Genomic DNA, 6,654 nt, shown 5'->3' with positions numbered 1-6,654 from the left:
AGATGTAGGTTTCATGGTTGGTGAGCGGGTATTGCTCCGAGCGTCGCTTATGAAGGGCGTGATGAGGTTCGGAAAGAAGGGCAAGCTTAGCCCTAGGTATATTGGTCCGTTTGAGATTCTTGATCGAGTGGGAGAGGTGGCTTATAGACTTGCATTGCCACCTAGCCTATCAGCCGTGCACCCAGTTTTTCATATGTCTATGCTTCGGAGGTATCACGGCGATCCTACCCATGTATTAGACTTCAGCACTGTCCAATTGGACAAAGATTTATCTTATGAGGAGGAGCCGGTAGCTATACTAGACCGGCATGTCCGTCAGTTGAGATCTAGGAGTTTTCCCTCTGTTCGTGTTCAGTGGAGCAGCCCCCTGAGGCCTCAACCTGGGAGTCCGAGTCCGATATGCGGAGCCGTTATCCACATATGTTCCCCAACTCAGGTACTTCCTTCTTTTGTCCGTTCGAGGACGAACAGTTGTTTTAGAGACCCAAAAGGTCATCACCTATTTCCTCATCCATTCCGTGCTTTCGAGGCCTTAAAACCTCATTTTTTACTTGCCTCGATTTGCGTGCGCAGTCCGGGCGCGTAGCCGGAAAGCTTTTATGTTGAAATATGTGAATTCCGTGAAAAATTTGAAAAATTTTGATATTAATATGATTATAGTTGACTTTGGTCAACATTTTTGGTAAAAGGACCCGGACCCGAGATTGGACGGTCCCGGAAGGTCCGTAGAAAAATATGGGACTTGGGCATGTGCCTAGAAACGAATTCCGAAGTCTAGAGCCCGAGATATGAATTTTTCCGTGAAATTGTTTTTCTGAAATTATTAAGGAAAATGAAAATGAAAATTGATTAAAAGACTATGGTATCGGGCTCGTATTTTGGTTCCGACGCTCGGTACAAGTCTTAAATATGTGTTAAGCGCTTTCTGTAAAGTTTGGCCGAAATCGGACGTTGTTTGACGTGTTTCGGACTATGAGTTCAAAGCTTGAAAGGTTATGAAGTTTAGAAGGAAAATCATGTGCCTTGAGGCTTGATTCTATGTAAATGATGTTATTTTGGCGATTTGATCGCACGAGCAAGTCCGTAGGATGTTTTCGAGGTTGTGTGCATGTTTGGTTTGGAGCCCCGAGGGCTCGGGTGAGTTTTGGATAGGCATCGGATTGCATTTCTCATTTTTTGAAAATCTGGTATGCTGGCTTCTGTGGTTTTCGCAAATGCGAAAGGGAGACTCGCAATTTCGAGCTCGCAAATGCGAGCTTCGAGTCGCAATTGCGAGGTCTGGGAAATTACGCACAGGTCGCAAATGCGAGGATTTTGCTCGCAAATGCGAGAGGCCAATGATCGCAAATGCGATCGAATTTTTGCAAATGCGAAACCTGGCCTCCAGACCCAAGTTCGCAAATGCGAACTAAAATGTTCGCAATTCCCACGCCTGTTTTGTTCGCAAATGCGAACCTCTGTTCGCATTTCCCATATCCGAGGCCCAGCAAATTTTATACTTAGTCGAATTTTCACCACTTTTCACCATTCTTTCAAAACCCAAACACCATAGGCGAATTTTCAAGAGCAAACTTCATCCCAAATCACTTGTAAGTTGATTTTTACTCAATTCTTTCAATCTTTAACATCATTAAACATGTTTTCCACTTGAAATCAAAGATTTTCATGGGTGAAATTGGGATTTTTGGGTAGAACCTAGATTTTCTATAAATTGGGGAGTTGGACCTCGATTTGAGGTCCGATTTCAAAACAAATTATATATTTGAACTCGTGGGGGAATGGGTAGCCAGATTTTGGTTCGAACCTCGAGTTTTGACCACGTGAGCCCGGGGGCGATTTTGGTTTTTTTTGGAAAAAACTTGGGAAACTCATTTTTATGCATTCAAATTGATTCATATAATGTTTATTAAAGTAATTGAGCAATTTGTGATTAGATTCGAGCGAATTGGAGGTGGAACCGCGAGGTAAAGCAATAGTTGAGGATTAAGTGGATTTCAAGCCTTTGAGGTAAGTGTTTGGTTTAACCCTAGCTTGAGGGAATAGGAGTTGAGTCTTGTTGCTAATTGCTATGTGATCGAGTACGATGTATAGGCATGGTGACGAGTATCTATACATTAGAGTCTAGCATGACCGTGAGTCCTTATAATGTGATTATCATGACTTGGTTGTGAACTCCGTGTTTATGGGAGGATTTCTATATGTTGTGAATAACATGTGAACGGTAATATGATCATTTGATTCCTGGGAGCATAGGCTCGAATTGTGATACGAATATTGAAATTATACGAAATGACTTGATTCCTTGGAGCGTTGGCTCAAAAGAGTAGAGCGAATCATAAGATAAGAAAAGTAATAAAGAGAAAGCGTTGTTGGTTGTTCCCTTGCCGGGATGTTTGTCAAATATTTACTTATTTTTATGCCCCTTAATTGTGTCTGTTGTTTGGGGAGTCGGACTGTTAAATGATATTGAGGATCGGGTTGCACGCCGCAACAGTAAAAGGTGAGGATCGGGTTGCGCGCCGCAACAATTATACATGATAAATGATATGGGTCGGGTTGCACGCCGCAACAGTGGTATTTGCGGAGCGGGTTGCACGCCGCAACAATAGTAATTATGGAGCGGGTTGCACGCCGCAACAGTTATTGAGGTTATGTGTTTGTAATTGAGTATTGATTCTTTGTTCATTGTGAACCTAAGCTGTTTAGTTGTTACTCTGGATTGCTGTTAATATTGTATCTCCCCACAGCATGTTTTCCCCCTCCCATGTTGCTAGTCGTTTGGTATTTTGTTTCCGTTGTATATTTATAACTGCACAGGTTTATGTGATGTCCAGTCTAGCCTCGTCACTACTTCGCCGGGGTTAGGCTAGACACTTACCAGCACATGGGGTCGGTTGTGCTGATGCTACACTTCTGTGCATTTTTGCACAGGTCCAGGTTTTGAGGAGCAGCAGCAGCGGTAGTTTGGGAGCAGACTTTCCTATTCACGAGACTGAGGTAGCCTTGCAGGCGTCCGCAGGCCCAGCGTCTCTTCTTTATGTTTTCCTTTTGACTGTTGCCTCATTGTTTTCGAGACAAACAGCTGTTATAATTCTTTCAGACCTTTGTATTTAGTTTATTCTTAGTGGTTCGTGAGTAATGTGACACCAAATCTAGGGTAGAGGCTATTGTTGACTATTCCGCATTTTGATTCAGACTTATAAATTAGACTTCCGCTATTATTATTATTAAATTCCATATTTCTTATTGATGCTATAGATTGTTAACAGATTTATTTATTAATGAAAGGTAAATAAGTTGGCTTGCCTAGCTACCACGAGTAGGCGCCATCACGATCCCGATGGTGGGAAATCCGGGTCGTGACAAGTTGGTATCACAGCACTAGGTTACATAGGTCTCACAACTCACGGACAAACCCAGTAGAGTCTGGGGGGGTCGGTACGGAGACGTCTGTACTTGTTCCCCAGAGGCTATTGTGTTAGGAAAAATCTCTCATTTGTTCTTTCTCGTCGTTCGGTTTGGTTTCTAAATGTTGATTGAATTTCTACTCTGTTCTTTCGCAGATGGCGAGAACACACGCTTCCTTATCTACTGATCAGCATTCCGAGCCCCAGACGGCTCCCGCTAGGGGCAGAGGACGTGGCCATGCTAGGGGCCGAGGTAGGGGCAGGGCTCAACCCCCAGAAGCAGCACCAGTGGCGGAGCCCCAGGTTGACCTTGAGGAGGAGGTTCCGACCCCAGCTGCAGCGGTTCCGGTGGGCCCAGCTCAGGTCCCAGAGGGGTTTATTGCTACCCCAGTTCTTCAGGACGCTTTGGTCTGATTGGTGGGCTTCATGGAGAGTGTCACCCGAGCAGGATTGCTTCCTGTAGCACCAGCCACTTCCCAGGCGGGAGGAGGAGCCCAGACTCCTGCTGCACGTACTCCGGAGCAGGTAGCTCCCCAGACTCAGATTCCATCGGGTCAGCCAGCTGCGGCAGTTCAGCCGGGGGTAGTTGCACAGGCCGGTAATGGAGCGGCTATGTTCGCAGATGCTTTGTGGAGGCTGGACAGGTTCACCAAGCTCTTCACTGCTACATTCAGCGGAGCTTCTTCTGAGGACCCCCAGGATTTCTTATATAGCTGCCACGAGGTTCTTCGGAACATGGGCATTGTGGAGTCCAATGGAGTTGATTTTGCGGCCTTTCGTCTATCTGGATCCGCCAAGACTTGGTGGAGGGATTACTGTTTAGCCAGACCAGCAGGGTCGCCGCCTTTGACTTGGGATCAGTTTTCAGAGTTGTTTCTAGAAAAGTTTCTTCCCGTTACTCAGAGGGATGCTTACCGGAGACAGTTTGAGCGTCTCCAGCAGGGGTCTATGACGGTCACTCAGTATGAGACCCGGTTTATCGATCTAGCTCGCCATGCCCTCGTCATACTCCCCACTGAGAGGGAGAGGGTGAGGAGATTTATTGATGGTTTGATCCAGCCTATTCGTCTTCAGATGGCCAGAGAGGCGGGGAGTGATATTACTTTTCAGGAGGCGGCCAATGTGGCCCGGAGGATCGAGATGGTTCTTCCACAAGGGGGTGGTCATAGAACAGACAAGAGACCCCGTCGCACAGGTCGGTTCAGTGGTGCCTCATCTGGGGGCAGGGATTCTTATGATAGGGGTCAGCCTTCCAGGCCTTTCCAGTCAGCCCTCCAGGTTTCTCAGGATGCCCCAGGTGATCATGGTTCCCGTGGGCATTTTTCAGATCAGCAGTCACTCAGTGCACCGCTACTTTAGAGTTTTCGTGGAGGTCACTCGGGTCGCCAGGGCCGGCCACAGCGTTCGGAGGGATGTTATGAGTGTGGTGAGTATGGTCACATCAGGAGAGCTTGCCCGAGATTGAGGGGTACCCAGTCTCAGCAGCAGGGTCCCCGTCCTATGATTCAGGCGCCAGATGCCCCACAGCCAGCCAGGGGTGGAGGCAGTGGTCATAGAGGTGGAGGTAGAGGCCATAGAGCTGGAGCTCAGACCGCCAGGGGCGGAGGTCAGCTAGCAACAGATCAACCTAGGGATACAGCTCAGGGTGGTGGGGCCCAGCCCCGTTGCTATGCTCTCCAGGCTAGACCAGAGGCAGAGGCCTCAAATGCGGTGATCACAGGTACGGTTCTGGTTTGTGATCGAGGTGCTTTGGTACTATTTGATCCAGGGTCTACGTATTCATATGTTTCCTCTTATTTCGCACCATGCTTGGTTATGCCTAGTGATGCTTTGGGTATTCTTGTATATGTGTCTACACCGGTGGGTGACTCTATCGTGGTCGACCGAGTCCATCGTTCGTGTGTCATAGTGATTGAGGGTCTTGAGACCCGTGTAGACTTATTACTCTTAGATATGGTAGGCTTTGATATCATTTTGGGTATGGATTGGCTATCACCCTATCACGCTATCTTGGACTGCCATGCCAAGACTGTGACTTTAACTTTACCGGGTATGCCTCGCTTAGAGTGGAGAGGGACTCCAAGTCAGTCTACCCGTAGTGTCATATCGTACGTGAAGGCTCGACGTATGGTCGAGAAGGGGTGCCTGGCCTATTTGGCCCATATTCGTGATTCCAATGCTGAGGTCCCTTCCATAGATTCTGTGCCTACTGTCCGGGAGTTTTCCGATGTCTTTCCTTCAGACCTGCCGGGTATGCCACCCGACAGGGATATAGATTTCTGTATTGACCTGGTTCCGGGAACTCAGCCCATTTCTATTCCGCCGTACAGAATGGCCCCGCCGGAGTTGAAGGAGTTAAAAGAACAGTTGCAGGATTTGCTGGAGAAGGGTTTCATTAGACCCAGTGTGTCTCCTTGGGGTGCGCCGGTGTTATTTGTCAAGAAGAAGGATGGGTCAATGAGGATGTGTATTGATTACCGGAAATTGAACAAGGTAACGGTCAAGAATAAGTACCCACTGCCGAGGATTGATGATTTGTTCGACCAGCTTCAGGGTGCCAGGGTATTCTCCAAGATTGACTTGCGATCTGGCTACCATCAGTTGAGGATTAGGGCATCCGATGTCCCTAAGACAGCCTTCCGCACTCGGTATGGGCATTACGAGTTCCTGGTTATGTCATTTGGATTGACCAATGCCCCAACAGCATTTATGGAGTTGATGAACCAAGTGTTCAGGCCATATTTGGACATGTTCGTGATAGTCTTTATTGATGATATTTTGGTGTACTCCCGCAGCCAGGAGGAGCACGAGCAGCACCTTAGAGTGGTTCTTCAGACTCTGAGGGATAGTCAGTTATATGCCAAGTTCTCCAAGTGTGAGTTCTGGTTGAGTTCAGTTGCATTCCTAGGTCACGTTGTATCAACTGAGGGTATTCAGGTGGACCCAAAGAAGATAGAGGCAGTCAAGAATTGGCCTAGACCAGCATCATCTACAGAGATCCGGAGTTTCTTGGGGTTGGCAGGCTACTATAGACGGTTCGTGGAGGGATTTTCATCTATTGCATCCCCGATGACCAGATTGACCCAGAAGGGTGCCCAGTTCAGATGGTCGGATGAGGTCCCAGGGGCCTCGGGATGATTTCGGATGGTTGACGGAAAGTTAGGAAATTGGGAGTTGCAGCTGAAGTTTTATAGCTGCTGTCATAACTGCATCTGCGATTCGAGCCGCAGGTGCGACTCCCGCAGAT

This window comes from Nicotiana attenuata, unplaced genomic scaffold, assembly GCF_001879085.1.
Source record: "Nicotiana attenuata strain UT unplaced genomic scaffold, NIATTr2, whole genome shotgun sequence".
NCBI classification, from domain to species: domain Eukaryota; kingdom Viridiplantae; phylum Streptophyta; class Magnoliopsida; order Solanales; family Solanaceae; genus Nicotiana; species Nicotiana attenuata.
This window is presented reverse-complemented; position numbering follows the sequence as displayed.